Consider the following 16,561-nt stretch of genomic DNA (forward strand, 5'->3'; position numbering starts at 1 on the left):
GCGGGACAGCCCTCATGGCTCCAGCGGGACAGCGGGGATGGCTCCAGCGGGACAGCCCTCATGGCCCCGCGGGGAATCCCTCGCCCTCCCGCTGTCCGCCCGCTGTCCGCCCCGCACGGCGCCGCAGAGTCCCACGGGGCGCTCGGACACGGGGGGGATTTCGGAGGAGACGCGTCGGGTTGCAAAATCACAACTTGTGGCCGCTGAGCCAGCCCTGACGGCGAATGGTACATGGCCTTAAAATAGATAAGACTCACAGAATGGGAAGGGGCCCACAAGTATCATCGAGTCCAACTCAGCCCTGCTCAGAATACCCCCAAGAAAATTAATAAATAATAAAAAATAAATGATAAATAAATCTTCTCCTTTTGGTCTTTTAGTTGATTTGATGCCATCAGGGCTCTCGACAGCAGGAACCACTTAACTTGTGTTGTCATCTGAAAGCAGATACTGATTCACTGCTGGGACTTTATAAAGACAAATGCATAAAACCTGATTTTCTTTAGCCAAAGTACAACTTAATTAAAGTATGCAGGCTTTTTGTCTTGGCTGGAATTGTTTTCACTTGTGCCTTTCTGCAGCCGAGTCACAAAGCCCAGTGAAATACATCATTAAATTGTCCGTGAGTTACTGCAATAGTGAGGAATATTGCCTTATAACCTTCCCAGAAGGACAAGGTCAGGATGTTGTGGATGTGGGCATTGCACTCTGCATAGCTGACAGATTGTTGGATAAAGACGAGGAATGGTTTAGCCCATGAAGACATTTTCAGAGTCAGTTCTCCAGCTTTTAGTCATCCTTAACACACCATTTTTCACACCTCAGTCTTAGGCCTCCTGGGACTTTAGTTTATGGCCAGACATAAACAAGAAATTTCACTTCAATAGGAAGAAGTTCTTTCCATGGAGGGGCAGAGCCCTGGAACAGCTGCCCAGGGAGGGGCTGGAGTCTCCCTCTCCAGAGACATCCCAAACCCTCCTGGACACGTTCCTGTGTCACCTGCTCCAGGTGACCCTGCCTGGGCAGTGCCCTGAACTGGGTGATCTCCAGAGGTCCCTTCCAACCCCAGCTATTCTGGGATTCTGTAACAGAGAGCTGTAAGTGGGACCTTATTCTTCCTTTCCATAGAATCCCAGACTGGTTTGGGCTGGAAGGGGCCGTAAGCACCATGTTAGTTGCTCCAAGCCCCAATGTCCAGCCTGGCCTTGGACACTTCCAGGGATCCAGGGGCAGCCACGGCTTCTCTGGGCACCCTGTGCCAGGGTCTGCCCACCCTGGCAGGGAAGGATTTGTCCCTGTATAACCTCAGGGCAACTCTCCAGGCTCCCGGGGCAGAGGCCCTGGCAGCCTCACAGGTGGGCTCAGACGTTCTGCTCGCAGGTGGGCAGGCACAGTGAGCGATCATGTGCACAGATCCTCTCAGAGATCTGCCCCTCCAAGCATGGAGTGTCTAAATTATCTTCCCTTGTGCCCAAGCAGAGAAAATCTGCAGAGAAAATTGTATTTTGTTTGGATCATTAAAAACCAATTCTGTTCTACAAAGGAACTTAGGGAAGAACGTTCCGGGGCAGAACAAAACACCTACTGTATCTGGCTGACTGTCCGAGGAGCAGGCTCCTCGTGTCGGTGTGTTCATTCCCGCTGTGCCCCGCTCCCTGCTCATCCCGCAGTGCTCTGCTGCTCTCTGCTGCCCACCAGCCTCCCCTCCTCCGGGCACGGAATACGGGGCCGCTCCTCGGGAAGGTACAGCAAGGTCTCCCTCCCAGGAATGTGCTCCTGTCCCCCGTCAGTACTAATCTGGGTGTGGGAGGAACGGGAGGCTCAGCACTGTGGTCACACAACAAGGGCTGCCTGGCCCAGGAGGGACGTGGGGATCACAGAATCATGGAATCACAGAATCCCAGAAGGGTTTGGATTGGAAGGGACCTCAAAGCCCATCCAGTGCCACCCCTGCCATGGCAGGGACACCTCCCACTGTGCCAGGCTGCTCCAAGCCCCAATGTCCAGCCTGGCCTTGGGCACTGCCAGGGATCCAGCCACACATTCTCTCTCATCAGTCATTGGGTGAATGATTTTATTTTCATGTAAAATTTGATGGCAAAAAGTTCGGGATAATTGACAGAAACACTCTATGCTGTGATCAGGAAAAATTGTAAATTTTCCTGTTGTTGGATGAAGTCTTTGCAAGGTTATCGATTTGTTACACTGCGAGCCTCTGCACAGCTGGGACTCACTCTAATCTTATTTACTTGCATGTCACAGACCAATCATGTATTGATTAATTCCTTTTAAGCCAGAGACAGTGACCCGTCTCCTGCACAGACTAACAAAGGCGATGATTTGGGTACGAAGTCACGCTTGCTGCTCAGACAGCTTCAACTTTGTGTTTGGTTTTCAGCCTGTGGGTTGGCCTGACATGAGGGCTCAGCCCAGTTGTGAGGGACAGGTATTTCAGGCATTGCACAGAAATTGTTTGCAATCCCAAACTGGTGATAAACTTGCATTAGTTTAAAAATTGATAGTGTTCATCGAAGTTTTTTTTGGTTTCTTACTAATAAAAATCAAAGTAATCTACCCTCTTCCTAGCAGCACAGTGTAAGACAGCGGGAATTTCAGGACCGATTTGGGAAAATGTGCCTACAACTCCCTGGCAGGAGGGGACAGCCGGGGGGGTCGGGCTCTGCTGCCAGGGAACAGGGACAGGAGGAGAGGGAACGGCCTCAGGCTGGGCCAGGGGAGGCTCAGGGTGGACAGCAGCAGGAATTTCCCCAGGGTGCTCAGGGATTGGAAGGAGGTTTGGAGTGCCCATCCCTGGAGGTGTCCAGGGAAGGGCTGGAGGTGGCACTCAGGGCTCTGGGCTAGGGACAAGGTGGGCATTGGGCACAGCTTGGACTCGATGGGCTGGGAGGGCTTTTCTAACCCAAATGATTTGGTGAGTCCCTGATTTTTGCTCACCTGTGCAGACACGGGTCTCAAACCCTGCTGAAATCTGAGCACTTCCTGTCTCCATTGCACCCAGGCTGGTCATTAACTTTCCTGGCTGCCTCTGGAAATTGAACCGTATGTGTATTTCATGGTGTGCATTTCTTGGAATAAGGTTCATCATTAACCACCCAGCTGCTCTGGCTCCCTTCTGAGCTGCTCCTGCTTTCCCAGGCTGTTGACGTGGGGCAGTAGAAGGTGTCCCTGCCCACAGCAGGGGTGGAATGGGATGAGCTTTAAGGTCTCTTCCAGCCCAAACCCTTCTGTGATTTTCTGATTCTGTGCTTTTGTTCTGTTTGGAGAGCTAATAAAGAAGCCGTGTCTACGGTGTGGCTGCTGCCATGGCAGGGCTGTGCTGAGTGTCCTGGGCCGTGTCTGTCACGTTCCTCAGCAGCCCCCGCACACTTTGTGCCCTGTTTCTGTGGTGGCTGCACAGGGGGATCCCTGCCTGCCCTGCTGCTCGGTGTCACAGTGAGCTCAGAACCGTCTGCTGGCACAGCTGAAAGGGGGCACAAACCAGGTTTAAACCAAACCTAGGGTGCTGCTGGTTTGCTTTTCAGTCTTACAGTGGAAGAAACTCTGACCACTTCCAGTGTGAATCAGAAAAGCAGAGCATGAAAATTCTTTCAGCTCTTCTTTATGTACTAACTTCTAGTTTTTAAAGTCCGTTCCCATTTTTGTACAGCTCAGCCCATGGAAGTTGCCAGAGGAATGCTTGTCCTGAGCACCTGCCAGCTGAAAAACAAACCCCAGTTCTTCAAGTGATGCAAACCATTGCTGGGCTCTTGCTGTAGGTCGGTTACGACACTGCCTGCAACGTGACTTGTTTTGCTTACAAACTCCCACAAAGTGTTGCAATTCAGTTCTAAAAATAGAAAATAGTTTTATTTATCCCAAAGCTGTTGTTGTCACAGCTCTCAGAGCCACAGCCAGTCCTGCTGTCTCCAAGTGCCTCTGCATGTCCCTTTGGCAAAGGATAACTGAACTACCGAGCAGGGAAGAGGCAGGAGAAACACAGCATTGGTTATCCACAAACACAGGAACAGGTTTCTAAGGAATCTGGGTGGCAGTCACATGTTTCTTGTCCTGCACAGTCGTGAGCTTTGGATGGAGGGAAAATGAAGATTTTCAATGGAAAGTTCCAGATACTTAGCTATTGTTTAAGGGGAAAAAAACCCCAGACCCTCCTTTCTAAAACTGAGACTGTGCTCCAGGGGAGGTTTCTGCTTCCCAGCCCTGCACTCAGATCCCTGTGTCATTCCTGTCAGCAGTTCATGGATATACACTGGGAAGAGTTCCCAGTCTCCTTCCCAGTCTTCACTGTTTCTCATGTTAGGAAGACACAAAATCAAACAAATATGCCCTATTTCATCTTTGCTTACAGAGAACTCTGTGGTGTGGGGATGTTAGAAGTATCTAGTACCCAAATGTATTTATTTTATATGTATTTGTGATTCATTTCGATAGAAAAGGGAATTTTCAGTGGGCAAGTGTGAATATTGGCAATGGTGTTTCCTCAGGTATGAGGAGCAGTGGGACACAGCACACTGGGCGTTACAGACCTGCTTTATATCAGTGGGTTTTAGTCCTCATTTCGTACCTTACAGGGCTTTGGAACAACACCTGCCTTTTCCCAACTTCCCACCACTCCCACGTGACTTCAGAGCATGCTGGTACCCAGGAATGCCATTCCCATAGGAGATAAACCCCACTGCCTGGCCCTGCACTTCCAGTGTGGATTTGCATAGAACATGGACCTGCTGAAGTGAGTCCAGAGCAGCCCCTCTGCCCTGGAGCCGGGCTGGGAGAGCTGGGGGGCTCACCTGGAGAGGAGAAGGCTCCAGGGAGAGCTCAGAGCCCCTGGCAGGGCCTAAAGCGGCTCCAGGAGAGCTGGAGAGGGACTGGGGACAAGGCATGGAGGGACAGGACACAGGGAATGGCTTCCCAGTGCCAGAGGGCAGGGCTGGATGGGAGATTGGGCAGGAATTGTTCCCTGGGAGGGTGGGCAGGCCCTGGCACAGGGTGCCCAGAGCAGCTGGGGCTGCCCCTGGATCCCTGGCAGTGCCCAAGGCCAGGCTGGACATTGGGGCTGGGAGCAGCCTGGCACAGTGGGAGGTGTCCCTGCCATGGCAGGGGTGACACTGGATGGGCTTTGAGCTCCCTTGCAACCCAGAACAGCCTGTGATTCCATGATTCTACAGCTTGATCCCATCCCCTTTGCTAGGAGCAAGTGCAAAGGCTGGCAGCTGTTTTAAATCCAGATGCCCTTCAATCCCTCCCTGCCCGTTTCAGCGGTGCGGTGCAGCCCTGCCCGAGCAGCAGCTCCGAGCGGGCTCCAGCTGTGCTGGATGCAGAGCTCTGCCTTCCTCCTGCAGCTGGAAATGCCGATCCTCGCAGGCGCCGGGCGGAGCGCGGGCCCTGAGCGCCGGCGGAGCGGGTTTCCAGCAGCATCCTCGGCGCGGCTCGGCAAGGGAGGGCTCTGGAGGCAGGAGCGCTGCTGACGTGCTGCCGGAGCTGCAGTGGCTCCGCAATGGCTGAGGCTGCCGGCACTGGGCTCTGCCCGCCGCCCCGCAGCGCCCGGACCCCGCAGCCTGCCGGGGAAACCTGTCCTTAGCTCCGCCGCCTGCTCGGATCCGCGCTCGGGGGTACGTGGTGAGCACATTTTACTCGACGCTTGGGGGATTTTTAGTATTTTTTATTTTATTTTCCTTCTCTGTCCTCTCAGTGCTTCCCTGGACCAATCGATGCATCACTCCTCCTCTGATCCCACTGTTAGAGGACAGAGAGGGAAAACAGAAGCGTATATAGCAGGGATGGTTTATTTGTTTTTAGCCTTTTGCAGTGTGAATCGTAAAAATCGCTTTAAATTTGTCTGCTCGAGCAGCCTACAGGTTTTATCTGAAGTGCGCTGCAGGCAGGGACCGGCGTGCGGCATGAGGGAGTGAGTGAGGTTTCTGCCTACCTGTGCTCCTGAATGAGTGTGCTCCCTAGTTAGTGCCTACCTATGCTCCTTAATTAGTGCCTACCTGTGCTCATTAATCAGTGCCTACCTGTGTTATGTATCTATAAATACGGGCATCATGTGTGATAGACAGACAGACAGATTTGTTGCACATGACCCGTCTGCTGCCTAAAGACTTTGTAGGCTCCATTTTCAAATGTGTTGTTTGGCATTCTGTGTTTGAGGTTATTTCCCCCCCTTTTCCCTTCGGTGTGCTTATAACCATGGCTCTGATTTGCAAAGCTTTGCTCTCGGGTGCCAGGAAGGGGATGGCTCTGCCTGGCACTGGGGCCCAGCTGCACCTTCCTGCTCCGTTTATTCCTCAGGATTTTATGGAGTCTCTGTCGCGTGTGATGCAGTTGAAATGCCAGGGTCGGTGATTGCTGCTGAATCTCCTCTGCAGCTGTAAATGTTGGTGTTTGGGGTAATCCACGCCCTGATGAATCGCTGTGACAAATAATCTGTCTCTGTGCTCACCAAGGAACTGATTCCAGCATTTCCTGTTTGCTGAACTCCATGCACTGCATGTCTCAGAACTGCTTCCCAGGACAATCCTGTTCTCATCGGGAAATCACTCTCCCCGTTCCTGGAAGTGTCCAAGGCCAGGCTGGACAGGGCTTGGAGCAACCTGGCATAGTGGCAGGTGTCCCTGTCCATGGTAGGGGGTAGAATGGGATGAGCTTTAAGGTCCTCACAACCCAAACCAGTCTGGGCTTTTGATTCTATTCTGTGCTATTTAACCTAAAAAAATAAAGTTCTGTCATTTTTCTTTCCCAGCTGCCTGCTCTCTCAATCATTTTAAATGTAATTTATCTCATCCAGATTCCTTTTCCTTTCAGTTCATGGGATGCCTCTAATGACACCGTTAAAAATGCAGACAGCAATTAGAAAATACACTGGAGTTGGGTTGACTTTTGCCTGTTATTTCTCACAATGTGATACATCCAGAGAAATGTGTCTAGTACAAAATAATAATTTCCTGGCAGGAGAGACTCACAGCTGTCAGCCTGGGCTCTCAGCTGACATGCAGCATCCTTAACCTGCCACCTCTCTGCACTTGGGCTCCTCTCTCTGCCTAAGGGCTTGCTGGGTGCTTAACATACACTCAGAAACTGGAAGTTTCTCAGGGACTGGCGATTACTTTGCTTTGCAGTGAATTTTCTGTCTGGTTTGTGTTGGCTCTTAGCAGCTATCTGATTCATAACCCCTTGTTCCTCACCTGCAAGTATCAGACTGGTAGGAGTTTTAGTGTTTGTAGAGGTGATTAAAAGGCCAATGGCACCAGTGCGAGGCCACAAGAATGGCCTGACCAGAGGAAGGTGCATTTGTCACCAGGGCCCTGATGGAGAAAATAACACCCCACTTGAATAAGGCTTTGAAGAACGTGCTGAAGGCTCGTGGCTTGTCTTGACAAATACCAGTCTGGGATATATTTGTGGAACTGTGTGCCCGTAAATCCTTCCCTTGGTATATGCTCAGTTGTCAACACCTCCCACGTGGTGAAGTTTCACCAGTGCACTGTCAGTTTACATGAAGAGTAAAACTTTGCTTCACTTTTTTTTTTTCCTAAAATGCATCTCTAAAATATTACTTTTTATTGCAGATGGCTTGAATTCAAAGTAGCATCAGCAAATGAATGTTAACAAGTGAAGGCCTTTAAATAATGATCTTTAACATCTTCCCTTAAAGCATGTGTTCTCAGCTTGTCACCTTCTGTGCTGCAGCTCTTCATGTATGATCAGGAACAGAGGCTCAGCTTAAATGGAAAAATAATTTAAAAAGCAAGTCCTGAAAATTTTACACATCCTGGTTGACTGGGATGTAGGATTCAAACCCATGCAACCACTCTGGGAGCGAGACTCTAACAGGACTGAGCAATTTTAAGACACATAACAGCATTTGTATGAATATATTTTATGGTAAAAGCAGACAAATATTAGCCAATACTTCAGAAATCCAAATGAAATCACCCCTGGGATGCTGTCTTTATTTGCCCACAGTGGGCCAGGGGCATGTACCTGCATGCAAAGGAGAAGGGAGCCTCCTCATCCCCAGAGCATCGAGTGATGGCTGCTATTAGTGGCAAAATGCTAATCCATTTCTACCAATCATTTAACCTGGAAATGTAATTCCTGATTTTCCTTTGCCAATTACAGCCAAATGTGCCATGCCCAAATAAACCCCCAGGTCTCAGGAATTGAGTAGAGTTCTGTAGAAATGATTCTAATGGAGAATGACATCCCGGTAGATTTTTGAAAATCTCTCCAGTCCTGTGCAGACCCGCAGTTATTTCCAGGCACATGTGATCAGGGATTTGTTATTCACTGCTGGTGCGGAATCGAGATGAGGGTTCAATGGATTTCATCTGTGGAGCAGAGGCAGTGCCTGAGGAGAGAGAGTTGGGAAAGGCTTGAGAGAATGTCTGGAGGGTAAATAGGTTTCCTCAAACACACAGTGCAGCAGCAGGATGTGGAGTCCTGGCTTTCCTTAAATCCAGTAGAGATCCCGAGGTCTGAGCTATTGCACCGGTGCTGTGGTCATTCGACCTTGAGCAGATCATGTGCAAACGGGGACTCCTAAGAAGAGTCACTTTAAGCTGCAGAAGATGTCATTTCTATCCCCTTCCCTCGCGTTTCTGGCTCTCGTTTCTCCTGTTGGTGGTTCCAGCCCAGCTCAGCCAGCCTGGAGACACCGTCAGGGGCTGCGGGCTGGGCTTCCAGTGAGGCCTGGGGCCCCTCAGCTTTCCCACACTCCCTGGGATGGGATCATGGAATCATGGGAGGATCCTTAAAGCTCATCCCATTCCTGTAACCATCCAGGTTTTACCGAGCGTGAGGCACAAAGGGTTGAGATACCATGAGATTTGAGCAGGGTGTGCTGAACTGAGTTTGTTATAAGCATTCATTCGATCAGGGCAGTAGTCGCTGGTCACAGCGTTGGTTTGTTTGCTCTCAGGGCTGTTGTGCTTGTTCTCAGTGTCACTGTCGATGTTCCCTGTTGTGCTGGTTGTCCCCTCTGAGCGCTGGGTATTGTTGTGTTTGGGTTTGTAACACTTGTTTATGATACAATGGAATGGTCTTGAAGGAAAATTTATTTGCTTGATGTGTAGTATAATAAGCAACTGGAAAACACACTGACTTAATGGTCAAGATTTATCCGTTCTAGCCCAGATAATGCCTGCAGTGGTAAAAAGCCTTTTCTCTCCAATCAAAATGCTTTGGGGATTTCTAGTGCGGCTACTCATGACTAATTAAAAACTTGCTGTACTGGTGGATCCCAACTTTTCCCTGCCTGAGCTCTCCATGTTCCCAGCTGTCGCTGAAGGAAGCGGGATGGATTTTTGGTTTGTAAGCCAGCCCCGGTACTTCCCAGAGCCGTGGTGGGAAGAGCTCGGAGCATCTGCAGGAGGTTCCCCTGGCCCTGCAGGGCTGGCCGGGGGGCTCAGGCAGCCTTGTCACCCCGAGAAGCTGTTCATTGTTCGTGCTGCCTCTGGAAGGACTCCTTCCGCAGTTCGGCACTTCCACCTTTGCCTTGTGTCTGCTCTTTCCTCGAGTTCCATGCGGGGCCTCTCCGGCCGCTGCTCGGGGAGCCCAGAGCGGGCGGGGGCCGGGGAGGGCTCCTGTCACCCACAGCCCCTTCCCAGCCCTGCCCTGCCGGCACCTCCGGGGACAGAGGCAGCTGGAAAGGGGCTCAGCCTGGAGAAAGGGAGCTCAGGGGGGACCCTGTGGCTCTGCACAAGTCCCTGACAGGAGGGGGCAGCCGGGGGGGTCGGGCTCTGCTGGCAGGGAACAGGGACAGGAGGAGAGGGAACGGCCTCAGGCTGGGCCAGGGGAGGCTCAGGGTGGATATTGGGGAAAATTTCTTCATGGAAAGGCTTGTCCAGCCCTGGCACAGGCTGGCCAGGAAGTGTTCAAAAAGTGTGTGGATGTGGCACTTGGGGACATGGTTCGTGGTCAAATGTCAGCCTTGGCTGTGCTGGGCTGGCATTTGAACTCAGGGATCTCAGAGGTCTTTTCCAGCCATAACGATTCCAGAATTCTGTGATTTAGCAGGACAGTCAGAGACAAATCAAAACAAGCCTTTGGAACAAAGGGTTGTCTTTGGGTTTAGTTTTCTTTCCTTTCCTGAATACACAGCTGATTCCTGAATTTGCACACGCAGAAATTCCAATTCCACGTATTGCCGATCCCAGTTTTTAGGGACAAAACCAGCACTGCGAAAGCTCTGGACTTTGCTGGCTTGCAAAGTTGCATTGGGAAGGAATCTCATTAGGTTTTATTCCCTTAGGATACACTCAGGCTTAGCAGGAGTTAAAGGAGCTGTTGCTGGCATGTGCCCCTTGTTACCTGTCAGTCACCCAGCAGGTCCAGCAGCCTGACCTGGTTCCAGGCTGAGGCAGCTCTGCCAGGCAACACTTCCTAAACAAAGGTAATTTTTTGCTTTCTTTGGTCTGGAAATTTTTTATTTAATTCCCCTCTTACTAAAATATCAGTGTGTGTCCTAGGATTGACTTACGGGTTTGGCCTGATAAGGCTTTACAACCACAAATCACGTAAAAAAACATAGTGCAGAAACAAGCAATGCAGCAAATAGGATATATCATGGATTTGAAGTAGAATGGAAAAGATGGGGATGCCTTCCTGGAGTTGTCCTGCAGGAAATAAGAAGTGGGTATGGATGTTGAGACAGGAAAAGCAGGGGGCACAGGGATGAGGAGAGTCACTAAGGCTGGTGTCAGAGTTACCATCAAGAGCAGGAGCAGACAAATAAACATGGTCTTTTTCCCTCAAAGCTGGTTTTTGTGTGTTTTAGGAGTTTTGGGGGGTGTTTTTGGTATTATTTTGTTTGTTCAAAGGGAAAACATGAAATGGGAGTGTGTGAAATGAGTTTCTTCAGCAGTGCCCAGTGACCAGCAGGATCCCAGACTGGTTTGAGAGGGAAGGGACCTTAAAGCTCAGCTGATTCCACCCCTTGCCATGGGCAGGGACACCTTCCACTAGCCCAGGTTGCTCCAAGCCCTGTCCAGCTTGGCCTTGGATGGCAGGAGATGGTCAGACTCGGTCTGGTGTTGAGAGAGGTGGCACATCCCAACAGTGTGAATAAACCCCTTGGAATACCCAGAGGGAGCTCTGTTGTGCAACGTGAAAATCAGTAAAGGACTTGTATAAGTTTGGGGGAAAAGTCTTAGTGTAAAGCTTCTTTCCTCCTCCTTTCCTCATAAATTCCTTGCCATTATGGTGTGAAGGTTCTCTTTCCTTCCAAGAGCTGAGCTGAAGTTTGGATGTGTTTTACGGTAAGAGCAGTAACAGTTACATGAGGGGCACAAGTTGTTGGTTCTGTGTTCTGCATAAACATGTGAAACTAAAGAGAAATAAGTGCTCTGCTAAAAATATCAATGCTGTCGTTTAAAAATAAGCCAGCCAACAACTGAATTTGAGACTGAAGAGTATTACACAGGCACGAATGTTTCGTTTTTTGCTTCTATTTCCGTGTCAATCACCACAGGGGTATCAAAGAGTGTTAGTGAGCTCCGGAGCAGACGTAGCTCCCGGGAAGGAGTGTCTGCACAGGCATGGATGTACTCGTACATCCCAAATCGGGAGTGAAAGGTAGGCAGTCAAGATCCAAGGGGTTGTTAAAACAACAGCTGCATCTTTGGGACAGAGTTTGAGGGTATTGCTGTATACCAGCACTAAATGACACCGAGTGATTCAGTTACTAGTGAGCCCTGCCCTGGGAATGGTGAAATTGCTCCTGCCCCTGGCCAGCCCTCAGGTGAGCGCCTCAGCTTTCCACTTCCTCAGCATCCTTCAGCTCTCTGGCACTTCTTGAAATTCCCTGTTTCTAGGAATGCTCGCAGTAATTCAGGGTGGGAAGTAAGGGCCCTGTGACCCCCTTGTGTCTGTTCAGCATCACTTTAACTGAGGGAGCTGGGAAGGGGCTGGAGCCCCAGGAGTGGCTGAGGGAGCTGGAAAGGGGCTCAGGCTGGAGCAAAGGAGGCTCAGGGGGGACCTTGTGGCTCTGCACAAGTCCCTGACAGGAGGGGGCAGCCGGGGGGGTCGGGCTCTGCTGGCAGGGAACAGGGACAGGAGGAGAGGGAACGGCCTCAGGCTGGGCCAGGGGAGGTTTAGGTTATACACTGGGAAAATTTCCTGCTGGAAAGGGCTGTCCAGCCCTGGCACAGCTGCCCAGGGCAGGGATGCAGTCCCCATTCCAGGGGGGATTTAGCAGCCCTGTGGATGTGGCACTTGGGGACACGGTCAGTGGTGACTGTGGCAGTGCTGGGGGAACAGTTGGACTCAGTGGTCTCAGAGAGCTTTTCCAACCTGACCAATTCCCTGATTGTTGCCGTTAGTGACACGTTGGGGTCCTGTGAGCATGGACCTGCTGTGCAGGTGTGACACAGGTCCTGCAAGGTGAGCCCCTGGCCCAGCTGATTCTGACCACGCTCCTGGCTCAGGTGAGCATTGGTGCCGTGGGTCCAGCATAGTGTGGGCTGAGCATGAACTAATTAAATAACGAGTGAACTTTGAACAAATATTTATGGGTATTTAATGTTGTGGGTCAGGACCTGCTCCTGGGTGCGTAAACAAATGCAGAAGTAGCCTCAAGGCATTGTTCCCTGGGATACCAGGGAGCATTTTGCCCTTGAGTGTCTTGTCAAGACAATCTTTAGTGCTTGGATAGTGCACTGGGGTGTGTAGGGCTGGCTGTGACCGGGGCGTTTCAGGTTTACTGAGGAGTGCTGTACTTTCAGCTGTAGGAACATCATTTCATGCCTGCTTATTTCATATTAATGAGACTCCTCTATTTAAAGTAACATGCGTGCAAGCTTCGGTCCCTCCAGTTTCCCTGGAGTTCTGAATTCCAAGCTAGCTTGACTCATTTGGAGTAAAATTTTTTGAGAAGTTGTTTGGTTTTGTTATATCTAAATTTAAGCCATCAGCCAAGCAGGGCTGGTAGGAGTCATTTGTTACACCAGTCATTATTCCATTGCTGTTGTGTTTTCACACGGAGGCTCAAACCCATTTTTGGGTCTGGGTTGTGTCCTGCCCACTGCTGACAGTAAAGTTCTATTGAACATCAGAAATGTGAAGTGAAAACCTGCATGGGCCAAACTTTCTCCTGGAGATCAGAATCTTGTGTCATTTCCTCTCCAGCCCTTGACAGGTCCGGGTCACTGATTCCCAAACATGCCTTAGTGCAGTGAATGCTGAGCACTCGAAGTCAGCCTGCTCTCAGAAATGTGTCACTGTCTCAATTGTCTCCTTGTGAGCAGAGGGCTGGGAGGGAGCTCAGAGAGAAAAGCTCTGTGTGAAATGTCACATTTGGCAGCCTTGCAGCACCTCTTCAGAAAGTTTCATTTGAATCCTGAAATATTTGTAATATTCTTGCTGGGATGTAGGATTTGTTTTGGTTTTTTTAAAAAACTCCAACACATCGACTTTGAAGATGAAGCATAAAAGTTATTTTTAGCACTTGCTGCTAAGTCATCAGAGATGATAAAGGAGAAATAACAACATTTATAGCTCCCTTCTCTTTGGCAACAGCAGAAAAACCCCATCCTCCTTCCTGGCTGAGTAAGGAGCTTTCCTCAAGTTGACCTCAAAGCCCATCCAGTGCCACCCCTGCCATGGCAGGGACACCTCCCACTGTCCCAGGCTGCTCCCAGCCCCAATGTCCAGCCTGGCCTTGGGCACTGCCAGGGATCCAGGGGCAGCCCCAGCTGCTCTGGGCACCCTGTGCCAGGGCCTGCCCACCCTCCCAGGGAACAATTCCCAATTCCCAATCTCCCATCCAGCCCTGCCCTCTGGCAGTGGGAAGCCATTCCCTGTGTCCTGTCCCTCCATCCCTTGTCCCCAGTCCCTCTCCAGCTCTCCTGGAGCCCCTTTAGGCCCTGCAAGGGGCTCTGAGCTCTTCCTGGAGCCGTTTCCTCTCCAGATGAGCCCCCCAGCTCTCCCAGCCTGGCTCCATGGCAGAGGGGCTCCAGTTTCAAAATAGGGCTTTAAAATTCTTGATTTTAATTAAACATAAGTGCTTCTAAAAATTCAAATGCCATTCTAAAACATTTCAGTTTCATTTCTGACAGCATCTCGATTTTTCATCTGAATGTTTTGACTAAAATGAGTGAGAAATAAATCCATCATAAAAAAAATGTTCCAGGCAGCAAAGTTTGCCACAGCATCTGTGTGAGGTGGTGGAGTGCCCATCCCTGGAGGTGCCCAAGGGAGACCTGGACATGGCACTCAGTGCTCTGGGCTGGAGACCAGGTGGGGGTCAAGCACAGGTTGTACTTGATGGTCTTAGACGTCTTTTCCAACCTAAATGATTCTGAGATTCTGTGTGTGAGATACTGCCTTGTGCCTGCAGCCTGTGAGAGCTCACTGGAAATCTCAGTTGCTGATCTGCAGCAGTTATTGCCCTTTTTTTAAAAGAAGAAAAAGAAAAGGCAGAAGAAGAGCGGGTACGGCCTCCATGGCAACGGCAGCGGCTGCCAGGCTGCTGAGCTCTGCTCTGGAGCTGCTGCCTGGGGAAGTTGCTCCTGAGGATGTATTTGTTTTCAAGATCTGTTTGGCTACAAGCCCGTTTGCCAGCGAAGAAAGTCGTCTTTTCCTTAATCCAGTCAGGAGAGGGATGGTGTCGCTGTGCAGGGACCCAGCGGAGTCTCGGATCCTGCTGGGGTCTGCCGGAGAACCCCTGGGGAGAGGCCTTTCCCTGGGTGTGGAGGGGAGCAGGGAGGGGAGCAGGGAGGGGAGCAGGGCAGGACCGGGCAAACTTTGAGCACTGAAAGCTCTGTTCAGCTCAAAACAGGATATTTCATTTCCATTCCCTCCGGTTTATTTCCTACTCTACTGGAAGGTTCCCAGCCCACGGTATGGGTTGGAAGTGTCCAAGGCCAGGTTGGACAGGGCTTGGAACAACCTGGGATAGTGGAAGGTGTCCCTGCCATGGCAGGGGTGGAGTGAGAGGAGCTTTAGGTTCCTCTGCAACCCAAATCAACCTGGGATTTTAAGGATGTAACAAATACAAGAGTCAGACTGCTGAAAGAAGTGGCTGAGTTTGAGATGGAGAGGTTACAGCCTTTCCTCAGGTCTGTCTCCCCTCTGCCAGAGGCATTGCTGGTGTGTAATTAGGGGCCGTCTGGTGGATTCTCTCCTTGGGGGGGTCTGGGCTGGTGCCTCCCTTCCCTTTGAAGCCAGGCCAGTGGCTGGAGCTGCTGTGAGCAGTAACTCTGGCAGCAGGAAGACAGCCAGCCGTGGTCTCCTGGGGGTTTAGAGGCTCTTTTAAATTAGGATTCTTTAGTGCTTGAGGCTAATATTGATTTTTTTTCCTGTTTTTATTGGTTTTTTATTCAAGTATTCACCTCATGTCTCCTGCGTGACATGAAAATGTCATTCTTCTGTTTTCTTACTCATTCACTCATTGAGCCATTCTAAAACTCAACTGCACCTTGTATTTCTCTTTTTAAAGAGGATACTGTTCATTGGCTCATACCTGAAAACTGTACCTGATGGTTTTTAATATTTTAATTGTTTAAACAGATCTATGTCTGCAGAGGTGTCAGAATTCTGTATGTATCTCTTCTATACATATGTCCTCTGTATCTCTTCTGCACCAACTTTTGGCTGCTGCTGAAGCACCCTGTATCTCAAAACGTGATGGTCAGAAGCTTTGTAACCTTGAGGACTTTGTTAAATCCATGGAAATTTGCAGGATGTGTTTGGGATTCGGTAGTGCCAGCACAGGAGGGAAAACAAGACAGTCCTTTTATGTAAATGGCATCTGCATTCTTGCTTCTAATTAAAAATCGAAGGGAAAAGCTTTCTGTAATTAAAGGACGTATTTGCTAATTTGTCACAGGCTGGGTTCTGGAGCACTTCTGGTTGGATCATTCTGGAAGTAACTTCCAGCTTTCCTTCTCTCTAGGAACAGGCACTTTTCTCATGGTCATAAATTCCAAGGGCAGGGCAGGGGTGAGCAGGGACAGGGCAGTGTCCGTGTGTCCAACCTGGATTGCTGGGCCTGGAGCTGTGGGTGCAGCGCTTCTGGAGACAGCTGCACATGTGTAGGGTGGTGTAAGAGCCTGGGGGTTACACTGGGACAGGCTGGGGATTTTGTAGTGTGGATCAGCGTTGGCTGCTGAGCTGTTGGAGTTCACACCTGTACCAGAGGCAGCCGCAGGTTGCTCAGCTGGGTCGTGCCGTGTACCTGTGGTTCTGCCTGCCCAGGCAGGCTTGGCCTCGCAGAGGGGGATCTCAGCCCTTCACAACTCACCTGAGACCCCACCGACAGATTCCCTGGGCTGTTCCTCCGTGTTTTGGGCAGGGCAGAGCCGAGGGAAGCAGTGGGGTCTGGCCCGTGGCCCAGGGCTGGGGTGAGGAGCTCTGTCCCTGCCGTGAGCCGCGGGGTGCAGGGGGATCCTGCTGCCTGTGGAAGGGCCAGAGGGATCCTCCCCGAGCCAGCCGGGCAGCGGCCTCACTCGGGGGGCACCTGCCAGCCCTGCCAGCCTCGGGCAGGGGCTCCTCGGGCAGGGGCTCCCCGGGCAGGGGCTCCTCGGGCAGGGGCTCCCCGAGCTGG

General features: G+C 50.8%; 1 protein-coding gene across 4 annotated transcripts in view; it reads left to right on the forward strand.

Moving 5' to 3' along the window:
* Positions 1–5,156: 5,156 nt before the first annotated feature.
* JAKMIP3 (Janus kinase and microtubule interacting protein 3) overlaps positions 5,157–16,561 on the forward strand; it is a 64,279-nt gene continuing 52,874 nt past the window's right edge. For 2 of the 4 annotated variants that reach the window (XM_042019607.1, XM_042019612.1), the window contains exon 1: positions 5,157–5,634. The gene's annotated coding sequence lies outside the window, so the exon portion shown is untranslated. The remainder of the gene's footprint in view (positions 5,635–16,561) is intronic. The other 2 variants (XM_042019604.1, XM_042019610.1) reach the window with 1 other exon arrangement.

The sequence above is a fragment of the Corvus kubaryi genome, unplaced genomic scaffold, assembly GCF_017639235.1.
Source record: "Corvus kubaryi isolate FWS band 111438036 unplaced genomic scaffold, C.kubaryi_AGA036_p1.0 138, whole genome shotgun sequence".
Taxonomy (NCBI): Eukaryota; Metazoa; Chordata; class Aves; order Passeriformes; family Corvidae; genus Corvus; species Corvus kubaryi.